This window comes from Pinus tabuliformis, chromosome X (assembly GCF_031772625.1).
Source record: "Pinus tabuliformis cultivar Carrire ecotype Pingquan chromosome X, CPIR1, whole genome shotgun sequence".
Lineage (NCBI taxonomy): Eukaryota > Viridiplantae > Streptophyta > Pinopsida > Pinales > Pinaceae > Pinus > Pinus tabuliformis.
The window spans coordinates 1525131276-1525154743 of record NC_142308.1 but is presented as its reverse complement, the minus strand read 5'-3'; positions in this window follow the sequence as shown (position 1 = coordinate 1525154743).

The following is a 23468-nucleotide window of genomic DNA, read 5'->3' as shown; positions in this document are numbered from 1 at the left end:
CCAGGACAGTCTCAGAGGAGATGATCACCCTTACACAAATTGCAAGGGAATTTGACCTTCCGTGGAGGTTCAGAAGGTTTGCCGATAAGAGGTGCATTTGGAGTAACATTTGCATGGTTGGCCCCTCGCTTAACCGACTTCTTCTTCTTCATCTTATTTTTCTTATTCTTAGACTCCTGGTTACTAGATTTGAAACTTTCATCAGGCGAAGTAGACGAGGAAGGTGAAGAAACATGGGAATAAGGCAAGGAGTCAACTTTAGAATCACAATGGCATGATTTGAATGAAGGAGATGGTGGGGCTAGAGTTGAGACACTAGGGATTACTAAGGTTAAAAATAACTAGACGGGTAAACCAATGGTTAACCCAGGGAGGGACAACGTTGCCATATAAGGAGCACCAACGTTTCAAAAGGAAGGAAAAGGACCATGATTCCCTTCTAAGGGGAACCATTGACTGGTAGATTCCAGAAATGTTGCCATTAGAATCGGCTCTAAATAATCACTAAGGAAATCAACTGTTACCAGGAATGTTTCGTGGGAAGTTAATTTTAGAACATTGAAACAAAACTTTGCCTTTTCATGTTTTAAGAGTCGAGAAAAGGACAAAAGGTGACTCTATCACTTTTGATTGGAAATGAGCTTGAAAGGACAAGTGCTCAGATGATCCTTTTACTTTTAAAGAGTCGAAAAGGAACAAAAGTGACTGCTTTGGAATTCTAGGCAAAAGGTTTACCAGACAAATCGTAAAACTGCATATACACCCTGGTAATAAAATGAAAGAGAAAGGACCAAGGACTTCCCGTATGGCAGTCAATCATCCTGAATGCTGTGTTCAGTGCGTTGTGATCCGTAAGGCGGTAGACTCAGATTCCTATGGATAATAGAATGATAACCTGGAGGGGTCTCCCAACATATACTTGATGGTAAAGGGAGCACAAATCCGTACTAGCATCTATTGAATCACAGAAGGAGGAATCACCCAACCTTAGTGAAGACAATAGCAACTAGGTTTAACAACGTAGGAACACGTCTCTAGCCCAGACCTCTAGATATATGAGCATTAGGTTCCAATGTGTTTTTAAGTCCATTCAATAAATTTTAACAGTTAATATTGAATTAAGTCTCGGTTTTAAGGCCCTATCAAATGTATCTTTATGACACTAAATGAGAAAAAAGACCATTCTCGTTGGATGAACAACTAGCTAAGGAAGAGTGAGAGGTTCAATGCATAACAGCTGAATGGCAAACAAGCAAACCAATCAAAGAAAAAAGAACACTTCTATCATTTACTCAAACTTGCAAGCAATCTGAACAAGAAAAAATGAGAAACACACTTTTTGCTGCAAAAATCGTCTTCCAAACCTTAATACAAGATGAATGAAATTTTTAATTTTTTCAAGTAAATGATAAGCAACTACATGCAAAAATGAATCAAGGACTCAAAACTAAGGAAATAATCCTTTTTACAAAACTGGAAAACTGTCTCATTGACTGGGAAGCAAAGTGATTTATGCCAATAAAAGGAAGGAGACCGAACAAACAAGATAAGGAAGTTCGGTGACCAAATGCCACACACCAATCAAGAGGATGACAAACAATGAAAAGGAAGAAGCCTCAAACAACGTGAGAGATTATACCAAGCAGAGTCTAAAGATCTCAATGAATGAGTGACCCAAGCAAACCAAGCATTCGAGAAACCCTAAGGTATTTAGGTCACACAGTTCAGGAGGGAGGATTTGAAAAGACTTGAAAATCGGAATCGAAAATCTTAACAAGCAACACTTTTGACACAACAAAGAGGAGAAAAACAAGCTTTGAGGATAGAACACACTGGCCGATCAACCAAACAAACTTGAAAATTTGACTTACAGGAATCATCTCAAGTAAAACAATAGCAACATGCGCCGAAAACAAATCATTGCACGTCCCTAATTAAGCACTTTGCGAAGTCATCGCGAAAGTACATTAGTTAGCTGCGTTGAGCTGATTTTAGGACTCGTCACGACTGTTAGACAATTCAATCGCACCGTAAAATAAAAGACGCAACCCAGAAGACAACGCAGACACAACTACTTCGCGACTATTAGAGAATAAACAACGACAACCTCATATCAAAGGAAAACAATGAATGTTGGACTGGAGCAAGGCTATATCTATCACTCAGAAGGGTGGGAAGGATACAGGAGTAGTCTAACAACTTCCAGAATAAAGCATGCTACTCAAACAATAAGGAAGACAATAAACAAACAAAACCAATAAACACAAAAGACAAAAGACAAGTCCCCAGAGGAGTCGCCAACTTGTGACACAGGTAAGTTCCCTCTGCCAACAGAGGCAACCCCTCTAGCCCTAGAGTGGGTCTAGTCACTGCAAAGACAATTCCAAAGCAAATTTCCTGAGAAAGTTGGTGTTATGAAGGCCTACCTTTAGTTCAACATTCGGTGAAGTCCTCGCTGTGTTTCTCTAACTCTTGTTCTTCTAGTCGCTTATACCTGAAAACAACATATAGAGAAACACCACAAACGCAGTAGAAAACAACCAACCAATCAACTTGAAGAGTCAAGGAACCTCAAGCTATCGACATACAATTTAACACATGATATAGGAAACAAGCTATTGATTTGTATTAATATAAATCAAAGTAAAACTTACAACCGAGCCTTGAGGTCGTAAGCCTCCTCAAAGGGTCCTGTCGGCATGTCTCTGTAAGCATTTACTTGTGAACCGTCTCCGAAGGGAACATATGATTCTCTCTTTTGTCCAAAAGGATTGATGCTAGAAAGTTCTCAATCCAACTCTACTCAAACATCCCTCAAACCAAAATACAAATGAGGCTACTTCCACACTCCAATAACACTCTCTACCTCTACTCCTCTCTTAGAAACCTGAAGCTATCATATTACATCTAGCTATCATCCATTTACATCCAAGCTAGCTGATATCATTCATGGAGGAGATATTTATAGGAGGGAGAGGTCCCATAAGAGATGGAAGGAAGAGCTTATCTCTTAGGGAGGTTGCACAAAAGGTGGAACAACTATCCTAGAGGAGAGAGATGAGCTCAGTTGACCCAACAACTAGCCCTAGGATCGCCCATGAATAATTTTCATCTCAAATTTTTGACGAGTTGTTGAAAAACTTGCCAAATCTGGCTCGTCGTGGGTGCAATATAGGGACAGAGCGAAGACTTCGCTAGGGCTAGTGTTAACTTGACCATCTTTGCGGGAGGGATAACTTCTGACCTGTGACGACCTTGATACTTAGGTAAAAAGGGGTCCTCTTCGGGGATAATGAATTGAGACATTCTTCTTGAGATTACAAGGAAGGTAGTGACACATAATTGGCAACATGACACATCACAGATGTCAGTAACATGGACCAGCAATATCCAGGATCAGGGAATGCAGAGTCAGTGACAAATTACCGTGTAACAACTACCCATACAAGAAATATTTAAGTTGTTAAAATAACTAGATAATGACACCCAATCTAGGTTATATCAACTTTTAGTATGTTTAATATTTTTCTTGTTTCCTCTCAATTATAATTTAAATTATGATCGTCTTATAAAATAAACTTTAAAAATCAGTCACATCAATAATCAAATTTTACTTTATACACAATTTTCTTACATTTTACTTTTACATATATAAAATTTTAATACAATATAAACATTTATAGATAAAAATTATAAAAATGGTCCATTACCATAATTTTTCTAACCCAAAATTTAAATGTTTCTATACTTTCCATCAGATTTAAAAAATAGTTCATAGAAGTTAATATATGATTAAGTGTTTTTTTTTTTAATTAAAATTAAAATTTTATTTTATATTTCAATAATATATTGATAGAAATTAATTTATTAGAATTTGATTTTATATTTCAATAATACATGATGCATTTGAAATTATTTTAATAACAAATGAAAGTTATTGAGTTTATAATAATAATAATAATAATTTATAAATATACTTGTCGAGTATATATATTGTGTGGATTTTAATTTATATTATATAAAAAAATTATAATAATGATAAATTTGGATTTATTATTGATTAGTATGATTTAAGTAAAATAATTTAAAAAGAATATTTGTAATGAAATATTAAATTTACTTTTTAATAATAGTGAGTATTGGAGTATGATAGTTGATAGAGGGAATGAAGTATGATGATGTTATTGAAATTATGATGTTAAGTAAAAAAAGAAAAAGTATAGTTCTGAGAGTTTTAGTGGATATAACACTTTCTCTTTGGCTAGATGGCTAGATCAAGTGGATCTCCTTCTCCACTCCCACCACATATTCTGAATATCACTGCTTTCAATTCATTGGTTGCAAATGGTCCATAGTACAAGAAGGAAAAACCTTCTCATTTTGTCAAGAAGTTGGAAGAAATTCCAAAGGTCAAGGGTTTTGTGCCACGATTAAGAGCATGAGCCTTGCAATTTGTTAGATGTGGTTTGGTAGGAAAATTCATGGGGATATGGGCCTCCCTGTGTTTCGTGAAGTTACGAGTTGAAAAAAATTAGAAACCCGTGATTAAGGGTTCTATCACTTCACCTTTTTGTGGAAAAGGTTTTTTACCTTCTCTTTCAAGAATAAGGATGATTGGGACCTGATCTTTCGAAGTGAGCCTTACTTCATTGATCCAACTGAGCCACCAGAGGGGCTCTTCTCCCATGCAAGGATATGCATGGAAGTAGATCTGGATAAGGGGCTCCCAATAACAATAAACCTAAATTTGGATAGTTGGACCCATATTTAGGAGGTTGACTATGATCAAAATATTTTTAAATGCAAAGTTTTCCATGAATATGGCCACTTTGTAAGAAGTTGAAAAATGAAGTAGGAGGAACAAGAGCAAAAAGGGAATGAAGGAGAACAATGGGAATAGAAAAAAGGAAAAGAGGCCTAACTAAACAATAGAATGATCCATCAAAGTAGCTAGATCAAAATGGGAACAAAGGGAATGGACTAGCTTCCCCTAAGCACTCCACTTCAAGGGTAGGGAAAAGATTTAGTAAAGGAAAAAACAAGAAAAATAACAACTTTGAGGCTCTCAATTTGGTGACTGAAGAAGGGAAATTCCTTGAGACAAATGTACAAAAACAGGTAAAAAATTCAGGACCAAGGTGTGAACCAAAGAAAAATGATGAATCCATGCCACCATTATGAAATGAGCCAATATCACACTAACAAATAATGGAATCTTCCTCGGAAGAGGAACAATTCCTCTCCTCTAAAAGATCTAACTTGGGGCTTTCCTTTCTAAGCTCAATTGACGAGATGTTGTAGTTAGAAAAGGAAAAATAATTAGAAACGCTCCAATAGAAGGCTGGTTAGTGGACCAATAGAGAGGTAAGGCACAAAAAAACGGAGAAGGAATATGGGTCCAACTATCCAGATTTAGGGATATAGAAACACAAGAAAAGGAAACTTAGCCTCTCAGCAAGGGGCTACTCATAAAAGAAGTATTTATGTTGTTAAAATAACTAGATAATGAAACTCGTGTAAGTTACATCAACTTTTAGTATGGCTAAATTTTTTCTTGTTTCCTCTCAATTGTAATTTGAATTATAACCGTCTTATTAAATGAAATTTAAAAATCAATCGCATCAATAATAAAATTTAACTTTATACTAACTATTTTACATTTTATACATATCTTTTGAAGAAGAAGAAGAAGAAGAAGAAGATTTTTCTCAATGTTTCTGTAATTTGTATCAAATTTAAAAATAATTCATAGAAGGAGAAGGAGAAGGAGAGGGACAAGGAGAAGGAGAACCGCCAAGAATAATAATAATAATAATAATAATAATAATAATTTACATGATTTTTCTGTTATGAAACCAACTCACAAAAAGATAGAAAAGATAGATCAACACCTTATAAATAAGCCTCTTCGAGGGGGCAACCTCCTTTACATTACACAAATGAATAATTCTTGGATGATACACATGACAAGAACTCCTTTCTATATATAGGAGTCTAAGGGGTCATAATATAATCAAAGCCGACATAACAATGATAATGTAAGGGCACAACAATAACAATAGCGAGCTTCTATGGGGCACAATAATAGCAATATGAGGACTACATGGGCACAACAATATAATAAAGGGGTTTTACTAATAACAATAAGGGGTTACACTAGTAGTATAGGGGCCTAACATCCCCCTCTCCTTCAAAAAGTGTTGTCCTCAACACTTGAGTAGTTCTTGATGCTTCTATATAAAATTCTTGTCCTCCCATGTCAAATCTTCAGCGGGTAAGTTCTTCCACTTGGTGAGATACTCTAAAATTGATCAATTTCGTAGCTCTTGGGTTCTTGTTTCTGTGACTGCTCCAGGTTCCAATATGATTTTTCCTTCCTCATCAAGTTTTGGAAATATTTTTTGAACTGAGATCTTCTGCAACTTTTGAATGATTGGCCACACTTCTTCGTCCTTCTTCCATTCATCACTTGCCTCATTTATCCAATCTGGTTGGATAATAGAAATAACACAAAACAATGCTTCCGCATCCTCATCCTTTCTTGAGAGTGAATCTGCAACAACATTTTTCTTCCCTTTTTTGTAGATGATTTCAAAGTCATAACACAACATATTTGTGACCCATTTTTTCCGTTCTTCTAAAGATAATCTTTGTTCTAAAAAGTATTTAAGACTATCATGATCCATTTTTACCTTGAAGTGTCTTCCCCTTAGGTAAGGTTTCCATTTCTTAAGTGCATGTAGTATTGCCAACATTTCCTTCTCATAAATAGCTTGCTTGAGATATAACTGTAAAAATACCCAGTCACCTACATCAAAACTTCTTTCACTACGATGTTGATATGCCTGTTGTTTCATTCGATTCTGCACCAAAGTGGCGCTATCCTTTAAAAGTTGGAGAACTTGTTGATGCTCGATGTGATCTTTCACTGCTTGAATCTTTTTCTTCTTGTTATGTCCTTCTAACTTGAGAGTTTGAGGAGTGGTAATTTCTTCCAATGCATTACAAGATATGGTTGAATTCATTTCTTGATGCTCGATGTCATCTTTCACTTCTTGAACATTTTTCTTCTTGATATGTCCTTCTATCTTGATAGTTTGAGGAGTGGTAATTCCGGCCAATGCATTACAAGATATGGTCGGATTCATTTCTTCTTTTTTGATGTGATCTTTCACTTCTTGAACCTTTTTCTTCTTGATATGTCCTTCTATCTTGAGAGTTTGAGGAGTGGTAATTTCTTCCAATGCATTGCAAGATATGGTCAGATTAATTTCTTCTTTCTCTGGGGTTGGTTCCTGGTGTATATACTCTTCTTTTGATGTTTCTTGACCCTTTTCTTCCTCCTCTCCACAATCATTGTAAAATAATTTCTTCTCAGCACACTTATGACCTTTAATGTTTTTGTTATCACAATTGTAACAAAGCCCTTTTTCTCTTTTTTCTTCCAATTGTTGTGGTGTAACCCTTGTAGGTTGTGGAAGGCTAGGAGAAACAACACTTCCATCTTTATAGTTGTGAGGGGTAGACTTCCTTGTTGCCATAATTTTTCTTTCCACTTTGTAACAAAGCTATTTTTCTCTTTTTTCTTCCAATTGTCGTGGTGTTGCTCTAAAGAAGGTGTTGCTCTTTGTATCCTCATAATGTGCAATCATTTCCTCCATGAAAATTGACCACGTAACAAGTTGTTTATGAGAACAAAGCCCTTTATACCATAAAAATTGATTTGGTTCTAAATATGAAGATGTAAAACATACCTTTTGTAATAGTGGTACACCATGTAGATCAAAATATTGCTCCATCTGTAGTATCCAATTTACAAGATCCTTGCCATCAAACTTCCTCATATTGCCTTTTCTTGATTTTGGGATCTCAATCTTGAAACGACTGTAACTTTGTAATATCGGATCTTCTAGTTCTAAAATCGCGACCTATAGTATCCGTCTGCATCCTCCTTCCAATGCCACAAGTCTGATCGAAATTGGATTCTCCAAGAAAGAGTTATGCACAATCTCCCAAGATGACCTGATTATATACCTTTTCAGAAGAGCGAACATGTATGAAGTGCCACGTGTCACTTTTTTGACCTTCGGATCTGAAAAGTATACACAAAAAACTATAGTCCGTCCTGTTTCTGTAACTTCTTACAAAATTTCAATTTGAAGAATTTGAAGAAGAAGAAGAGCCAATTTACATGATTTTTCTCAATGTTTCTATACTTTGTATAAGCCTTAAAAATAATTCTTAGAAGTTAATATATGATTAAGTTTGTTTGATTTGTGTTTTTTTTAATATTAAGTTTAAAATTTTATTTTATATTAACTAATTTATATTTCAATAATACATTATGTATGGGAAATATATTTTAATAATAAATTAATTATCTCTCTCTCTCTCTCTCTCTCTCTCTCTCTCTCTCTCTCTCTCTCTCTATATATATATATATATATATATATATATATATATATATTATATATTATATATATATATATATATATATATATATATATATATATATATATATATATATATATATATATATATATATATATATATTATTTTAATAATAAATGAATAATATGCAATAATTTATAAATGTAGTTGTTGAGTATAGCCCCAAGGGTTAGCTTAGTTGGTCAAGTTTTCGTTGGTAAGTACCTCACAAGTTGGGAGGTCACGGGGTAAAATCTCCTCTACGCCCTTGGGGTTAGGCCCTGCTTGTTTGGCCGTCAGGTAGATCCCTTCGGGTTGATCTGCCTGGATTTTTCTCGTGGATGTAGTGGCCACCCAGTATCTGTGAACCACCCTTAAAAAACAAAATATATTTGTTGAGTATGTATATATATATATAAAATCAATAACATTATGCATTATAGTGTATGAATTTGAATTTATATTATAAACTGAAAATTATAAAATGATAAATTTGGATTTAATATTGATTAGTATGATTTAAGTAAAATACCTTCAAAACAATATTTATACTAAAATACTAAAATTATTTTTTATTAAAAATAATTTTGTATTTTATTTTGAGTATTGGAGTATGATGGTCAGAGGGAATGAAGTATGATGATGTTATTGAAATTATGATGTTAAGTGAAAATAATATTTATATCTCTGAGAGTTTAGTGGATAGAATACATTTTTCTATGGCTAGATGAATAGATCATGCAGATCTCTGTCTCCACCCCCACCCCATGCTCTGAATATCACTGCTTTTAACTCGTTGGTCGCAAATGGCCCGTAGTACCAGAAGGAAAATCCTTCTCATTTTGTCAAGAAGCTGGAAGAAATTCCAAAGGTTAAGGATTTTGAGCCACAATTAAGAGAATGAGCCTTGAAATTGGATAGATGTGGCTTGGTAGGCCAATTCATGGGGATATGGCCCTCCCCGTGTTCTATGAGGTTGTGGGTTGAAAAAAATTGGAAACCCATGATCAAGGGTTTTGTCACTTCACTTTTTTGCGGAAAAGTTTTTTTTTACCTTTTTTTCAAGAACAAGGATGATTGGGACCTGATATTTGAAGTGGGCGTTACTTCATGGGGGCACAAGGGTTATACTTGATCAATGAAGCCAAAATTTTAACCCTAAAAGTGAAGTCCCATCTACCATCCTTGTTTAAGTGAAGGTACCTTTTCCGCCCTTCATTGCTAGAATGATACTACTTTTAGAAATATCAACAATATGCTTGGAACTCATACATTGATCCAACTGAGCCACTAGAGGGGCTCTTCTCCTATACAAGAATATGCATGGAGGTAGATTTAGATAAGGGGCTCCCAACAACAATAACCCTAAATCTAGATAGCTGGACCCATATTCAGGAGGTTGACTATGATCAAATTCCTTTTAAATGCAAAGTTTGCTATGAATATGGCCACTTTGCAAGAAGCTGAAAATTGAAGTAGGAGGAACAAAAAAAAAATGGAAAGAAGGAGAAAAATGGGAATAGAAAAAAGGAAAAGAGGCCCAACTAAGCAAATTATAGAACAACCCATGAAAGTAGAAAAATCAAAATGGGAACAAAGGGAAAGGACTAACTTCCCCTAAGCAATCCACTCTGTGGGTAGGGAAGGGATCTAGTAAAGGTCAAAATGAGAAAAATAGTAGCTTTGAGGCTCTCAATTTGGTCATTGAAGAAGGGGAAATTCTCGAAACCAATGTATAAAAATAGGTACAAAATTCGAGACTAGGGTGTGAACCAGAGAAAAATGATGAATCCATGCCACCATTATAAAATGATCCAATATAAAAGCAACAAATATTGGAATCTTCCTCAGAAGAAGAACAATTCCTCTCCTCTAAAAGATCCAAATTGGGGCCTTCCTTTCCGAACTCAGTTGACGAGAAGTTGGAGGTAGAGAAGGAAAAAAAGTTAGAAAGGTTTCAATAGAAGGCTAGTTGGTGGACCAATAAAGTGGCAAGGCATGAAAAAATAGAGAAGGATAGGGAAATGGGAACACTGGAAATATCATATCCAAAACTAAAAGGATATAGAAACACAAGAAATGAGGAAACTCAACCCCTCAGCAAGGGGATACTCATACAAGAAGTGTTTAGGTTGTTAAAATAACTAGATGATGACACCTGGTCTAGACTACATCAACTTTTAGTATGGTTAATTTTCTTCTTGTTTCTTCTCAATTATAATTTGAATTATAATCCTATTATAAAATAAACTTTAAAAATTAATCACATCAATAGTAAAATTAATTTTATACATAATTTCTTTAAATTTTACTTTTACATATATAAAATATTAACACAATATAAATATTTATAAATAAAAGTTATAAAAAAAACCAATTTACATAATTTTCCTAACCTAAACTTTAAATGTTTCTGTACATTGTACCAACTTTAAAAATAGTTCATAGAAGTTAATATATGATTAAGTTTATTAGATTTGTTTTCTCTTTTAAGTTCATAATTTTATTTTATATTTTAATAATATATTGATAGAAATTAATTTATTAGAATTTGATTTTATATTTCAATAATACATAATGCATTAGAAATTTATTTTAATAACAAATGAATAATATATAATAATTTATAAATATAGTTGTTTAGTTAAAATATTATAATTAAAGTTCACAGGGTTTTGGATAAACGGTGATCAAGTGCTTTGTTAAGGCACTCGATGTGAAGTTATCGGTTCAATTTCCCGTTTTGATCGGAGTGATATATTGGACATGATGAAGATGTAGTCCTGCCAAGCTTACAATTTTATTATTATTATAATTATGTGTGTGTGTGTGTTGTTCTAATTAAATTCAACAGCATTATAGTGTGTGAATTTGAATTTATATTCTCAAATTCAAACAACTTATCTCACCAAAGCATTAATGGTAAGAAAGATACTTGAACATAAAAATAGACTAATCCCTAAGCCTAAAAGGAACGAGAATATTTATAAATGAAGATCTCATTCCAGAAGACCAAAAGGTCAAGGAGGAAAGAAAAAAGGAAAATGGGAAATCATTAGGAATAGAAAAGCTATTATTAGAGACAAGAGTCCCAAACACGAGTGATAAATAGGGAATAACATCACTCCAGATCCTCTTCTGGAACAGTCGTGGTTTTCCATGGTGTAAAGGTCGTATGTTAAGTTGGATTTTGAGTGATATTGATCTTATTATTTTAGTTGAAACTTGGGAGCATGATGAATCTAGGGTCCCTCACCTTGACAGATTCACTCTTTGGTAAGCTTGGAATAAGAAATCCTCCAGGAGAGGTTTTGGTGCTATAGCCTGTTATATTAGAAACACTATTTCCTCTCACATCCGAATTCATAAAACTGACCCCTTAAATCAATACATTTGGATCGAGATCTCTGATTCTACAACTAATAGGATCTTTCTTACCCCTATAAACTCTACATCCTATAAGAAAAACAACCTGGATAAGAATTTTCCTTTCAATACCTTAGAAAACGATATCTACAACCTAAGGAATGAAGGTAATATCCTTTTTCTTGGGGACTTTAATGCTTAAACTGCTACTAGCCAAGATATTATGTTAAGTAACAACTTTAACCCCGACCCCTTGTGCCTTGACAAGGATGGTAACCTAGCTAATATATGCAAGAGAAACTCTGAAGACATAATCAAGAACTTATTTGGCGCTAAGCTCCTCAAACTTTGTAGTTCTCAGGACCTAATCATTTATAATGGTATTAACAAGTGGCCTCTCTCTAGTCAGATGACCTGTTTCCATGGGTTGGGTAGCAACGTCGTGGATTATGCAATTTATGACACCCATGTCCTCTACTGTATTACAAAATTTGAGCTACTTATCGGGAGCGAGCCTGACTCTGACCACATAGATTTGTCTTTATCCCTCAATCTTGTTATGCATACCACCCACTTGCAGGAGACTAGTGAAAGCAAAAGACACATTCACTTCGATATAGTAATGCTGACCTTTTCTTAAGGGATTTAGAAAGGGACATAGGCTCCATGAATTATAGTAACAACATTGATCAAATATACTACCATTTTACTACTACCCTTTCCACTACCATTAACAAGTTCTCTAATGAGACATTGTATAAGAAGAATTATAGAAATTCCAATCCTTGGTATGACAAAGATTGTAAAATTTCCAGGAAAGCGATTAGAGACACCCCTAATGAAATAATTAAGCTCCAGAACATAAGTATATACAAAGTTATCATCAAGAGGAAGAAGATGTCATATATTAAAAACAGACAAGTGCATCTTCTCCACCTTTCTAAAATTGCACCCAAAAAGTTTTGGCGGAATGTGATTGTTCATAAAACTAAAGATAATCATTCTATCCCCTTAGAAAATTGGGATAAATATCTTAAGAATTTATATGACTCTCTAGAAACCATGGGCACTGTTATCACTCTAGGAAACTCTCCTAGGTTGCAGCTCGGAGATGCCTGATAACATATAATCTTCAATATTGTTCTCTGAACTATTGGAATAAATGATGGTTTGGATCAAGCTAGATAACCATTTCAACTATGTTTTAACTCAAGACATGCATGAACACCCTCAGCTTCAAGGCTTTAGACCACTAATGCTCAATAGTTTGTAGATTCAATGAATGGATGGAGAATACTGACCATACCGGTAGATACATACATAAACATAAATGAATAGCTAGCCACATGCAACAAATGAGAATACTGACTGTACCGGAAGACGCATATATGACCACATATGAATGGTTAGCTACAAGCAGTAAAGAAGTTTGCAAATATAATTTATCAAAGCAGAGATAAGATGACAGTTATCTGGCCTTAGACACAAAAGAAAACATGAACGAATTATTCAAGTGCAAGCTTAGAACAAAAGATAAATGGACATTGAACATATAACATCAAAAGAAGCTTGTACTACTAATGAATGAAGATGAGAATCTTGAGTAACAAAGTCTCTATAGTCTCTAGAAGTTTGAACCTGTATTACATCTTACTAATAGCTATTTATAGCCTGTTTACAATGCTCCTGAGCTCTAAAAGGCTCAGAGTCTTAATCTGTCTAATCTGTCCCTTAACTGTTTGATCTCCTCAATGGGAAAGCATGGCTCGGAGGTTTTCACCTTCTGACAGACGAATAACCATCTTCAGATATTCTGGATATTTTGCTGCGCTGTTTGGGAGCTCTCTTATGTCAGAGATGCTCCATGACCATTCTGTTTGTTGGGATGGGCTGCGCTGTCTGCACCATGATCTATTTTTTTGTTGTGGTTATGCTGTGCTGTAGATGCCCATGATATTTGTATTTACGGGCTAGTTGCGTGTGCTGTGGCTCCATGATCACTTTCTGACCTCTGTTTTCCCTGCAAACTATCTCCCAGATTATACTATGTGGTGGAAAGGTTCCTTGGGCTTCTGTTTTCCCTCTAACGGTTGAGAGTGACTGTTTCTTTTGTTAAACACAGAAAAACACAGAAATACTGTAAAAATCACGCCAAGCTGTTCCTTTCAGACTTCAAAAGTCCTTAAACGTGGCTTATTATCCTATTAGGTCTGCCCTTTGGGTCGCTGTCGCCTATCGCAGGTGGCCTGGTCCCTTTATATTTTCCCCGTATTCGGAAATACGTAAAACACTGAAAAACATGAAAATTGGCTTTTCCTGAATCCCAAATTTTATATATTTCACTTCCTGGACCCTTTTGGGTCTGGGCTTTATTGCATCGGCGCTGCCCAAGGCTCCCTTTGTATTTTCATTTAAACAATGAAAATACACAAAAACATTAAGAATTGGGCTTTCCGCGGACTTGAAATATGATACAATATTGTTTATAACCCCATGGGGTCCGGTTATCAGGTCGCTGCCACATATATGTAAAGGCCCCACCCCTTGGTCAATGCCGATGCGATCTGATTTCAATCGCATATCGCTCCTGCCCCGGGCCGTTTGTAAGCGCTCCATGCTATCTTCGATAGCGATCGTCGATAGCAATCGCCATTTCCTTTGGACCCGGGCTGATTTTTGCTGATTGCCTATGCCGATGTGACCCACCGATCAGATCTGGACTGTTGATTGGACAGATCTGATGACTACTGTGCTTTGACTGTTTTAAGCCTGCGCTTTTGGTTTTTCACGATTTTCAAGCATTTTTTGCCTCCCGCTAGTGTATTTACGCCCTTCCAAGGGCTCTCCTCTTGCGCTGTTTTTGACCTTGGGGTGATTTTGAGCAGATGCTGAAGATTTCAAGAGCATTTAAATCATCCCTTGGGATGATTTTAAGCAAATTTGGAAATTTTTAAGAGCATATATGGATCCAATTTTGGGCCTTTTTCTAGCGAGGCTAACATGCACCATATTAAACACTCCTATTAAGGAAGATATATTTTCTCTGGAAGATGTTGAGCTTGGGATTAATAAGCTCTCTAATGGGAAAGCTAAAGATATTGAAGGATAACAAGCTGAGATATTTAAAATGGGAAGATTTGTTCTCATTCCTCATCTCCACAATCTTCTCAATTTGGCTGTAAAGCATGGCTTCCATAGGCTTTGGAACAAAGCCTTGTTGTGCCTATCTTTAAAAATGGGGACAATATTGTTCCCTCTAACTACATGTCCATTATGATTAGCCACATCCTAGCCAAGCTTTATGGGCTCATTTTAGAAAAGAATCTTAGCCTTTGGCTTAAGAACCAGGATAAAAGGGCTAAAGGGAAAGCTAGTTTTAGGAGACAAAAATTGACTATCGACCACCTTGTCACTCTCAAGATAATTGCAGAGAATGTCACAATACTAAAACCGATCTCTTCTGATGTCTTGTGGAATTTAGAAAAGCTTTCAACATTGTCCCTTGAGATTAGCTCCGGGAGAGACTTGAAGAGATCATGGTTCCTCCTGAACTGAGGATTGCTATGATCCGCCTCTACAGGACTTCATTGCCAATCTTAATGCCAATGAAGGGTGGTCTAAAGATATTAAATTCAATATCAGGTTTAAGCAAGGGTGTCCCTATCCCCTACCCTTTTTGGTATTTACATCAATAAGCTAGAGGAGTGTCTAGAAACTGCGGGTTGCAAGGGAACCGAACTTGGTGGAATAATCATTACTCTTATCCTTTATGCTGATGATATCATTCTTCTTGCAAAAAGCTATGATGACCTAGACAAGAAGCTTAAGACTCTTCATGTCTACTACTCCAAGATGGGTATGACTATTAATACCAAAAAGACTAAACTCATGATCATTAAATCCAAAAAGATCACCCATAGTAGTTTCATCTATGATAACCATTGTCTAGAGAATGTTTATTCTTATAAATATTTGGGTATTGAATTTCCTCATAAGTTCAACTGGAATTATAGCATCGAGAAAAAAGATGTTGGAGGTTGGAAAGCTTATTATGAGCTTGAAAAAAATTGTAAATTGGTTGATCTTTACATTTGGAGTAAAAAAAGGTTCCTCTTTGAGACTCTCGTCACTCCTGTTGTCTTATACGGGTGTGAATTTTGGGGTTACAGTATATCTGGAGAGTCGTGGAGAAATATTGAGATGATCCAAAATAAATTCATAACCTATAACGTCAAGATCAAGGGAAATACTCCCTATCCTATCCTCTTTATTGAAGCGAGCTTGTCCCCCATTGAAAGTACAACCATGTTTAAATATTTGATGTATAAGAAGAAGCTTTAAAACATGGAATCCAAAAGGCCTTCAAAAATTTCTTCTAACTTTAGTCAAAACCCCCACCTACGCTTCAAGTGTGGGTGGGATATGGATGCCTAATCTTGGCTCAACCTTTGGGGGATTAAGGAGGAAATCATAATGGGAAGCAAGGATAATATCAAAGATACTATTAACTCCAATTTTAAGGACAAGATGTGGGATGGTAAGGAGATGGAGGGTAAAAGGAAGCAAAGATACTATAAGGAGGTGATAAACCCCACCCTTGATAACCAAAATGATCTCTCCATGTTGATTAGCACTAAGAAGAAAATGAAAATCACTAGGATAAGAACTAGTTCTCATGAGTTTCGAAGTGATATTGGGCAATGCTCTATTCCCAAGACTCCCTGGGATGATAGAATCTGTCAGATTTGTGATACTAAGAAGGTGGAAGATGAAAAGCACTTCCTTTTAGACTATCCATATTTTTCCCACATCTGCTCTTAATTCCCTATCATCAGACATACCTCCTATCTTCTTGAATTATTAATCCAACCCAACTATAACGAACTTGGAGCGCTTCTTTCCCTTCTCCTTGATCACAAAAGCAAGATTTTGAAGAATGACAATTAAACTCTTTCTTTTCTTTTATTTTCTTGAAGTCCGATAGACCACATTGGTCTTAGTGGACGTTAATCATCATCATCATTATAAAATGAAAATTATAATAATGATAAATTTGGATTTCATATTGATTAGGACGATTTAAGTAAAATAATTTCAAAATAATATTTGTAATAAAATTATTTTTTATTAAAAATAATTTTGTATTTTAATATTGAGTATTGGAGTATAATAGTTGGTGGAGGGAATGAAGTATGGTGATCTTATTGAAATTATGATGCTAAGTAAAACAATATTTATAGTTGTAAGAGTTTTAGTGGAGACAACAATTTTTTCTGTGACTGTATGACCAAATCAATAGGATCTTCATCTCCACTCCCACCCCATGCTCTGAATATCATTGCTTTTAACTCAATGGTCACAAATGGGCCACAATAACAAAAGGAAAATATTTCTCATTTTGTCAAGAAGCTAGAATAAATTCCAAAGTGTTGGGTTGTGTTATATTCTTCCCACGACTAGCCCATGTAGTTAACCGGGGGGTGGAGCCCCCCTTCATTGTGCCGATTAAATAGCCGGGGGGGGGGGCGGGTCATAGGGGGTTTGAGGGGTGCAGGTAACCCCACTCTATGGGGTCCGGGGCAGCGCCACGGAAAATTTTGGTTTTGGAACCTATGTTAGGTTGGGCGGACCCACCTATGGTTTTGTGCATGGTTTTCGCACATGTTTTTGGACACGATGGTTTTCGGTCCATGTTTTTGGACGGGATGGTTTTCAGTCCATTGTATTGGTTGCTTCAACATGTATAAATATGTATTATAACATTGAAAGGAACATAAGAAAAATTCAAGCTGGTAGTCCCAGTTTTCGGATCTAGGGTAAAATCTCTGTGTATATGTGTTTTATGTGTTATGCTCTCGCATTGTTTATTTTATGTGTTTTAGAATTCATATGCAGGTAATTTCTGTATGGGGTTAAAACCTACATTTGATATCAGAGCTATTTTGGCTTCAAGGGGACGCCTTTGTTGTTGAGGGGTTTTGCTTAGGCCTGTGGTAGACCCTGTTCAGTGGAGATCTGCGAGATTGATTCTGGTGGTGAAAGAAGATGGCGGGCAGTGGAAAGATAGAGATCAAGAAATTTAATGGTCAGAGTTTTGAGTTGTGGGAACTCAAGATGGAGGATCTGTTGGTGGATAAAGATCAGAGGATCGTGGTAGATCCGGGTACTAAACCAACAAGAATGTCCAATGAAGAATGGAAGAAATTGGATCGGAAGGCAAAGAGCACAATACGATTGTTTGTCTCAAATTCAGTATTACTAAATGTATCAGGGGAAGCTACGACGAAGGCTTTGTGGAACAAGTTAGGGACTTTGTACCAATCTAAGTCTTTGGTGAATAAACTGTTCCTACAGAAAAAGCTATATAACCTGAGGATGAATGATGGAGACTCGGTGACAGAACATCTAAATGCATTTAATACTGTGGTAAGTCAGTTATCATCTGTTGATATCAAAATTTCAGATGAAGATAAGTGCATTAGTTTGTTGTGTTCTCTACCAGATTCGTGGGATAGTCTGGTTATTGTAATAGGTAGCAATGAAACTGCCTTGCAGTTTGATGAAATAGTCTCATCCTTACTGATGGAGGGTATGAGACGGAAAAATATGGAGAGCTAGAGTGGTGATGCCTTATCTGTACGAGGACGGTCCTAGAACAGAAACAAAAATAAGTCATCGAGTGGGAGATCTAAATCTCCAGGAAAACCTGTAAAGGTGGTGTGCTGGAAATGCGGAAAGGAAGGGCACTACAAAAGGGACTGCAAATCTAAAGCTCCTGACAAAGGAAATGGATTTGATGATGCTCCTTCTGTAGAGGCGAAAACCACCTCAGATGAAGGTGGGGATGTGTACTTGGCTTCTTCAAGTACACATGTAGATCATGAGGCATGGTTTATTGACTTAGGTGCATCCTTTCACTTCACTCCCCATATAGAGTGGTTTTGCGAGTATGAGAAATATGATGGTGGTGAAGTCTTCTTAGGGGATGATAGGAAGGCTAGAATCGTTGGTCGCGGAAAAGTAAAGTTGAAGTTGCAAGGTGGAAGGGTTAGAACACTTCTGAGTGTTATAGATATTCCTACATTGGCCATAAATTTGATTTCTGTAAGCAAGCTAGATGATGTAGGTGTAAAAACAGTGTCCGAGAAGGATACTTTTAAGATGGTTCGGGGAGCATTGGTACTGATGCAGGGAGTTTGGACTATAACTCTGTACAAGATACAAGGTAGCACTGTTGTTGATGGGTGCAACAGTTCTGTGGTTCCTGAAAGTGGAGCAGAAAATCTAGTGGTCTCTGGAGAGAAGACCATGTTGTGGCATCAAAGGCTTGGACATATTAGAGAGAAGGGCCTTCGAATACTTCATGGTAAAGGTATGAGTAATAGCTCTTTGGATTTTGATTTCTGTTAAAATTGTGTATATGGGAAGCAGAATCGGGTGATTTTCCCCTCTGGTGGTAAGAGGTCAAAACATATATTAGAGCTTGTGCACAGTGATGTGTTTGGACCTATGAAGATTCCATCACTGGATAAGTTTGTGTACTATGTATCATTTATAAATGACTTCTCAAGGAATACATGGATATATTTCCTTAAGAAGAAATCTGAAGTCTTTGACAGGTTTAAAGAATTTAAGGCTCTAGCGGAAAACCAGACAAAGAAGAAGATAAAGGTGTTGAGGACAGATAACAGTGGAGAGTTTTGTAGTAAGGAGTTTGAAGAATTCTGTAAGAAGTGTGGTATAGCACGACAGAAGAATACTCCATATACACCTCAGCAAAATGGAGTTGCAGAAAGAATGAACAAGACGTTGATGGAAAGGGCAAGAAGCACGCTCAGTGGTGCCAGGTTAGGATAGGAATTCTGGGCAGAAGTGGTGGAGACATCATGTTACCTGGTTAATAGATCACCTTCATCAGCGTTGGAGGATAAGACTCCAAAAGAGGTATGGACTAGTAAGAAACCCTCTCTTTCACATCTGAGGTATGTGATGCATATGTACATGTTCCAAAGGAGAAATGAACCAAGTTGGATAGTAAATTTGAAAAGTGCATCTTTATTGGGTATAAGGATGGTTTAAAGGGTTATAAGCTTTGGAACCCAACAACAAGGAAGGTTGTGTACATCTGAGATGTGGTGTTTAGAGAGGTGAAAGATGTTATTAAACATGAAGTCCAACCAAAGGAACCTGAGAAGATAGAGTTTGAGCTAAAGGAGGAAGAATTAGACTCTATAGTAGAGGAGGAATCAAAATATGGAGAGCCACAAAATCCGGGTGTAAGAAGATCAATTTGAGAAAGAAGGCAACTAGAAAGGTATAGTCCATATGCTTTCTGTTCAAATTTTGCTTTATCTATTACTGATAATGATCCCAGAACTATGAAGGAAGCAGTAGATTTAGAGGATGGAAAACTCTGGAAAGAGTCCATGGTTGATGAAATGGCATCTTTGCACAAAAATGAGGCTTTGGATCTGGTGGAGTTGCCGGCTGGAAGGAAACCCATTGGAAGCAAATGGGTATTCAAGAAGAAGACAAATGCATAAGGAAAGGTGGAGAAATACAAAGCTCGATTGGTAGCAAAAGGTTATTCCCAAGTGCCGGGAATCGATTTTGGTGATATTTTTTCTCTTGTTGCCAAGGTAGCTTCTATTAGATTACTTTTATCTGCTGCTGCTACTTTTGATTTTGAGGTAGAATAGATGGATGTGAAGACAACATTTCTTCACGGGGATCTAGAAGAGGAGATCTACATGAAGCAACCTGAAGGCTTTACGGTGAAGGGTAAGAAAGAACTGGTATGCAAGTTAAAGAAGTCTCTGTATGGGTTAAAACAGTCACCAAGGATGTGGTATCAAAAATTTGATACATTTATATGGGGACTTGGCTTTACCAGAAGAAAAGTAGATCACACTGTGTATTTTAAATTAATTGGTGACCGTGTTATTTATCTGGTCTTGTATGTGGATGATATATTGCTTGTTGGAAATGAAAAAAGAAATTATCGTGGATTTGAACACCCATTTGTCCTCCAAATTCGACATGAAAGATCTTGGTGCTGCAAACTATATTTTGGGCATGGAAATTAAAAGAGATCACGCAAAGAGGAAGCTCTGGTTAAACCAGAGGAAGTATGTCGAGACAATATTTCAGAGGTTTAATATGCAGGATAGTAAAACGGTGAAGGTTCCTATTCCTGTAAGGGTAAAATTATTTGTTGAACAGTGTCCCAAGACACAAGAAGAGGAAGAGGATATGTCGAGTGTTCCATATGCAAGTGTAGTCGGTAGCCTGATGTATGCGATGGTCTGTACTAGACCATACATTGCACATGCAGTGGGAGTATTGAGCAGGTTTATGTCAAAACCAGGGAAGGAGCATTAGACAACAGTGAAGCGGGTTTTTAGGTATTTGCATGGCACTAGTGATTATGGTTTATGCTACCAAGGAAGACCAAGATTGGACAGAGTTTTAGATATCCGTGGCTTTGTTGATGCGGACTGGGCTGGATATCTAGATCAGAGAAAATCTACAAGTGGGTATGTGTTTAACCTATTTGGAGGTGTAGTCAGTTGGATGAGTAAGAAACAATCTGCAGTGGCACTATCAACTACAGAGGCAGAATACATGGCAGCCACTCATGCAAGCAAGGAAGCAGTTTGGTTACAGAGATTGTGTTGAAGTATGGGGTTAGTACAGGGAGCTATAAGGATAGACTGTGACAACCAAAGTGCAATTTTCTTGGAAAAGAACCCTGCGTACCATTCAAAGACAAAGCACATTGATGTTCAGTATCAATTTGTGAGGGATATGATAGAAGACAAAAAGGTGTTGCTGGTAAAGGTGGACACTTTGAAGAATACTGCAAATGCATTGAAAAAATCTGTGAGCTCTGAGAAGTTCTCTTGGTGTAGAGAAACAATGGGTGTTGCAGGGCTGGATAAATGACTAAGCTCTCTTGTGGCCCCCCGTGGAAAGAAAACAACAAGTGGGAGAATGTTGTGTTGTGTTATATTTTTTCCACGACTAGCCCACGTAGTTAATCGGGGGGTTAGAAGGGGGGCGGAGCCCCCCTTTGTTGCGTTGATTACTTAGTGGGGGGGTCATAGGGGGTTTGAGGGGTGTAGGTAACCCCACTCTATGGGGTTCAGGGCAGCGCCCCAAAAAAATTTGGTTTTGGAACCTATGTTAGGTTGGGTGGACCCACCTATGGTTTTGTGCATGATTTTTGCACATGTTTTTGGACGCGATGGTTTTCGGTCCATGGTTTTGGACGTGATGGTTTTCGGTCCATGGTATTGGATGCTTCGGCATGTATAAATATGTATTATAACATTGAAAGGAACATAATGAAAAATCAAGCTGGTAGTCTCGTTTTTCGGATCCAGGGGAAAATCTCTATGTATATGTGTTTTATGTGTTATGCTCTCGCATTTTTTATTTTATGTGTTTTAGAATTAGTATGTAGGTAATTTCTGTATGGGGTTATAACCTACATAAAGGTTAAGGTTTTTGTTCCACAATTAAGAGCATGAGCCTTGCGATTGGCTAGATGTGGCTTGGTAGTCTAATTCCTGGGGATATGGCCCTCCCCATGTTCTATGATGCTGTAGGTTGAAAAAAATTGGAAATCCATGATCAAGGGTTTTGTCACTTCACCTTCTCATGGAAAGGGTTTTTTTACCCTTTTTTTTGTGAACAAGGATGATTAGGACTAGATCTTTCGAAGTGGGCCTTCCTTCATGGGGGCACAAGAGTTATATATCGATCAATGAAGCCAAAATTTTAACCCTGAAAGTGAAGTACCATCTGCCATCCCTGTTTAAGTGAAGCTCCCTCCCCCAACCCCCCTACATTCCTAGAATAACACTACTTTAGAAATATCAGTAATACACTTGGAACTCATACATTTATGCAATTGAGCTAACAGAGGGGATCTTATCCTATGAAAGGATATGCATGGAGGTAGATCTGGATAAGGGGCTCCCAACAACAATAACCCTGAATTTGGAAAACTGGACCCATATTCAGGAGGCTGACTATGCTCAATTTCCTTTTAAATGCTAAGTTTATCATGAATATGGCCACTTTGCAAGAAGCTAAAAAATGAAGCAGGAGGAGCAACTGAAAATGGGAATGAAGGAGAATAATGAGAATAGAAAAAATGAAAAGAGGGCCACCTAAACAATATAAAAATCCACCAAAGTAGCTAGATCATAATGAGAACAAAGGGAAAGGACTACCTTCCCTTAATCAATCCACTACGTGGGGAGTGGAAGGATCTAGTAAAGGCCAAAATGAGGAAAACAATAGCTTTGAGGTTCCCAATTTGGTGACTAAATAAAGGGGAAATTCTTGAAACCAATGTACAAAAATAGGTATAAAATTTGAGACCAGGGTGTGAAGCAGAGAAAAATGATGAATCTATAACACCATTATAAAATGATTGAATATCAGAGAAAAAAACAATGGAATCTTCCTTGAAAGAGGAAGAATTCCTCTCCTCTAAAAGCTCCAAATTGGGGCCTTGTTTTTCGAGCTCAGTTGATGAGAAGTTGGAGGTGGAGAAGAAAAAATAATTAGAAAGGCTCCAACAGAAGGCTAGTTGGTGGACGAATAGAGAGGTAAGGCATGAAAAAACAAGGAAGGATAAGGAAATGGGAACACTGAAAATC